This window comes from Onychostoma macrolepis, chromosome 07 (assembly GCF_012432095.1).
Source record: "Onychostoma macrolepis isolate SWU-2019 chromosome 07, ASM1243209v1, whole genome shotgun sequence".
In the NCBI taxonomy this organism is placed as follows: domain Eukaryota; kingdom Metazoa; phylum Chordata; class Actinopteri; order Cypriniformes; family Cyprinidae; genus Onychostoma; species Onychostoma macrolepis.
Genome location: NC_081161.1, coordinates 33,600,897 through 33,606,307, shown reverse-complemented (window position 1 = coordinate 33,606,307; position 5,411 = coordinate 33,600,897).

The window sequence follows — 5,411 nt, the reverse complement described above, 5'->3', positions numbered from 1 at the left end:
ATAGCTATGTTAACATACTAGTGAACTTTGTGACCGGCTGAAGGTAGAACAGGCGCGATAAGGACGTGTTTACAGTTAGTTGCTCGAGGAGATAAGATGACCTCTCGTGCATTTGGCTATTCACTTGGAATGACTGAATTAGGATAATTGTGCGTCTCTGAATAATTAAGTGACTTGCACAATTAACTTCAGTTAATAATTTATATGTTGGTTTAACACTTGGATCTATTTTTTATGGCCTATAGTCAATTTATGTGCACTCAGTAATTATTAGGTAATTAAAAAGTTTTATGCATTAAGAAATTAATTGCACTTTTGGAAAAAAACAACAGCTGCTGTGAAGTACCAGCAGTTAGAAAATAAACAGTATAAAGTCCAAAACCTGGTAGGCTACTTGGACAAATAAAGGACAGTTAAAAACCTGAAAGCATGAGGACCTTTAAAACAGGCTGAATTATTTTAAATGCAGACAGTCATTTCTATGGTATGGCATACATCTATTTTGATAATATTAGATACTTAGTTTGCATAGTTATTATGTGTTGGATTGTTATTGCAACTAAAACACTATTATATTGTCATTCAGTGGTGTGCACGTGGGGGTGGCTATAGGTTCAAGCCTCTGCCCCTTGAACGACCAAAACACAACCCTGTCCCTGCTCCTGCCCCTGCAGAGGCCTGTGCACACCACTATTGTCATAGCAGCATGCGTATCTGTCAGTCACTAACTGGCAAATATAGTAATTTGCGGGTTTGACTCTTCTGGTTGGTTAACTGTTCTTCTAAGTGCTTTTTTTATGATCCATTTTTATATAAAAAAAAGGCATAAATGACCAGTCTATATGCATGTACTGTTGAGTTTTGATGTTCTCTTTGACTTCTGAAACCTAAGATTATAGCAAGTATGATGCTGAGAGAAGAAATGAGCACTTACATTATATCTGTGCTTTACTGTAAGTCGATGAAACATTGTGGTATGCTCACAGAAAATATATCCCATTTAAAATGGGTGCATAATCTAGATAATATGAGGTCATATAGGTCCCCCTTTTCCACGTGTTCTTGTTTTATTCAAGTTAGCTTTTTAGCACTTCCTGTTCCAGTTATTCTTGATATTAGTGGGTTTTTTGAAAAGACTTTTGGTTAAATGTCTGAAATGTGGTCTGTGGTTAACACAACCACATTATATTTTCATGTTTTACTCTAAAAGAAAGGAACGGGAAGGTATGGTGACCCATACTTGGAATTTGTGCTCTGCATTTAACCCATCCAAGTGCACACACACAGCAGTGAGTAGTGAACAAACACACACACACACACCCAGAGCAGTGTACATTAGTCTATAATAGTCAGTATATAATAGTATATAATATATAATTATATATAACAGTCTCATAATAGTTACAATATAATACTATAGTAAGTTATAATTTAACATAAATTACATTAGTATAGCCCCTTTTTTTAAAAACTTTTTGCTAACAAGTGGTCAGTGGTCATTGTTTGTAATGCCTGGTATACAGATGAAAGATGACCAAATGGCTCCTAAACGGTGATCCTATGTCATATTGTGAGAGCCAGCCATTGTCATGGTCCTGCAACCAAAGATAGCATGTGATGATTTTCTAACAGTGTCAGAAATTTAGGATAACCGTCTCACAGTGTGTTTGCTGCTACGACCAACATCTACGGACTAACCAATAAAAATGCAACATGAAAGGACATATTGATCAATGGCCACACTGCAAGTTTCAGGAGTGATAACCGCATTTAACTGCAGTGTGTATACGTGGCCAATGTGACATAAATGCCATGGAGGCTGAAAGCCCTAAAAGGAATACCGTATGTGGGATTCCATAAGGAATTTAACATCCGCCTCCACCAGCTCCTCTTCTTTTTTTCAGTACGCATGATGACGTTTTATTCTTATATATGTGACCCTGGACCACAAAACCAGTCTTGAGTCGCTGGGGTATATTTGTAGCAATAGCCAAAAATACATGGGTCAAAATTATCGAGTTTTCTTTTATGCCAAAAATCATTAGGATATTAAGTAAAGATCATGTTCCATGAAGATATTTTGTAAATTTCTTACCGTAAATATATCAAAACTTCATTTTTGATTAGTAATATGCATTGCTAAGAACTTCATCTGGACAACTTTAAAGGTGATTTTCTCAGTATTTTGTTTTTTTTGCACCCTCAGATTCCAGATTTTCAAATAGTTGTATCTCGGCCAAATATTGTCCAAACCATACATCAATACATCAATGGAAAGCTTATTTATTAAGCTTTCAGGTGCTGTATAAATCTCAATCTCAAAAAAAATTGACACTTAAGACTGGTTTTGTGGTCCAGGGTCACATATTAACTTGCAATTTAATACATGTCATCATCGTACAGTCTACACGTTGTACCAAAGTATATTAGATCTATATGTCAGTGTGATTTGTAATGATCTTACAAGACTGCTGAAGTTGCACAAGCTGCTGAAGTCTGTAGAAGGCATAAGATGACACACATGACATGAAAATGTATTTAAAATAAAAATACAAAATAATGCGTGGAAAAATGCATTTAAATACAAGTACAGTATATTTTGTATTTTGAAAATACACAAATTGGCCATCCAGTGCCGGGAACCGCATAGGCTGAAATCTATCTGGACCTATTCTGAATACAAAAATAAATAAATAAATAAATAAAATAAAAAATACATTAAGATGTGTTCAGCTGCTTAGAAACTTTTGTTTTCATTTTACATACCTCTTCTTCCCTTCCCCTCCCCTGTATGAAATATTTTTATATTTATTTCATGTGATGTTTTTTTTTTTTAATTAAAAAATAATTAATTTATATAGCATTCAACACTATTTGCTCAATTTGTTTTTGTTTGTTTGTTTTGTTTTTTTGTGGTGTACGATTCATCAGTGTCTTCACAAATGCACACAATCACTACACTAAACTGATGGTGACAGACAGCGATTAACCTAATTCTTTTATAAATAAACATTTGCATAGATGGGTGAACACAATCACCTGATTTTGTAAATGTGACAAATTGTTCATTAAGTACCAAGTTTGCCCTTGTCTAAAATGTGAAATGCTTACATTTACAAAATGAGCCTGCAATAGCAGAAATAGTGTATAAAATAATGGTCAGTGTTTAATACAAACGTTATACATGTTATACATGTTATCATATTCATATGTTTTGTTCTAATGTCACAAGTCATATTCTCAAGTTTACAGGGTTTTACATGATTCTTTGATTCATTTGTAGGAGTACTCAAAAACATTTTCACATCCAAAATGACCCACAACCAAATCAGTTTATATGTGAAGAAATCCAATTATTCACAGAAGATTGTTTGACAAACTACTCTGCAAACTACTTCCTCTCACCGCTGCTTTCTGAGTGTTTGGAGAATATGCAAACTGCAAACTGGTGTGTCTTACCAAATTATTTTAATATATTATCTTAATTATGAACACCCTGATTTGTAGTGCAAACACTTTTACCATTTGCTGCACGTTGTTATTGTTCTCGTTATTTCCCTATGGTGGCTAATGAACCGGAAGTTTCGCACATTCACTGTTGTCGGCCTACTTGTCAGCGTTTCACTTCGTCTTGGAGCATGCACACAAAAAACTGCCTGCCAACATGCAAGTGTGAATTTGAATTTCCTTTCACGGCATACTGCACCAATTGCACCAAGCACATCACACTCTATTACTCATTCGTCCATGCTTATTTTTCCAGTCCAACATTCCAGTAATTCCTGCCCACTAATTTCTACATGGATATATTTGCTTATCCCGATAGGCCTATGTAAACGCTTTAGAAAAGGTTCAATCGATTCAAAATTTATTTCATCGTCCGGATGTATCACTCAACCATGCAGTAATGCTTTAAACACATTTGACAAGTAGTTGATAAAAAACAACAACAACTGATTAACTAAAACTGATTGACTAACACTATTTTTCCCTTGTCAGTGCTGTTTTATTATTTCATGTTAACCGACGGCAAATCTGAGTGATGCACTATTTTAACTTTAATCACCAAGACATCCGCACCTTATTCCAGAAAAGTGGCTCACCCAATGCTGAATAGTATTTTGTATTTCAAATACGTATTTTAATGTATCTGAAATGCTGCCCATCCCTGCACATGACAGTGTAAAATATTGAGAAAATTATATACAAAGTCAAAATATATACAGTGGGTACGGAAAGTATTTGCTAAAATTCATTTTTTTTCCTCATCAATGTACACACAGCACCCCATATTGACAGAAAAACACAGAATTGTTGACATTTTTGCAGATTTATTAAAAAAGAAAAACTGAAATATCACATAAGTATTCAGACCCTTTGCTCAGTATTTAGTAGAAGCACCCTTTTGATCTAATACAGCCATGAGTCTTTTTGGGAAAGATGCAACAAGTTGTTCACACCTGGATTTGGGGATCCTCTGCCATTCCTCCTTGCAGATCCTCTCCAGTTCTGTCAGGTTGGATGGTAAACGTTGGTGGACAGCCATTTTTAGGTCTCTCCAGAGATGCTCAATTGGGTTTAAGTCAGGGCTCTGGCTGGGCCATTCAAGAACAGTCACGGAGTTGTTGTGAAGCCACTCCTTCGTTATTTTAGCTGTGTGCTTAGGGTCATTGTCTTGTTGGAAGGTAAACCTTCGGCCCAGTCTGAGGTCCTGAGCACTCTGGAGAAGGTTTTCGTCCAGGATATCCCTGTACTTGGCCGCATTCATCTTTCCCTCGATTGCAACCAGTCGTCCTGTCCCTGCAGCTGAAAAACACCCCCACAGCATGATGCTGCCACCACCATGCTTCACTGTTGGGACTGTATTGGACAGGTGATGAGCAGTGCCTGGTTTTCTCCACACATACCGCTTAGAATTAAGGCCAAAAAGTTCTATCTTGGTCTCATCAGACCAGAGAATCTTATTGCAGGCTGCAGTGATGGTTGACTTTCTACAACTTTCTCCCATCTCCCGACTGCATCTAGGAAGGGTTCTGGTCGTCCCAAACGTCTTCCATTTAAGGATTATGGAGGCCACTGTGCTCTTAGGAACCTTAAGTGCAGCAGAAATTTTTTTGTAACCTTGGCCAGATCTGTGCCTTGCCACATGGACAGCACCTGAGTTAAATATATGAGTGTCACAGCAAAGGGTCTGAATACTTAGGACCATGTGATATTTCAGTTTTTCTTTTTTAATAAATCTGCAAAAATGTCAACAATTCTGTGTTTTTCTGTCAATATGGGGTGCTGTGTGCACATTAATGAGGAAAAAAATTAACTTAAATGATTTTAGCAAATGGCTGCAATATAACAAAGAGTGAAAAATTTAAGGGGGTCTGAATACTTTCCGTACCCACTGTATATATATTTAT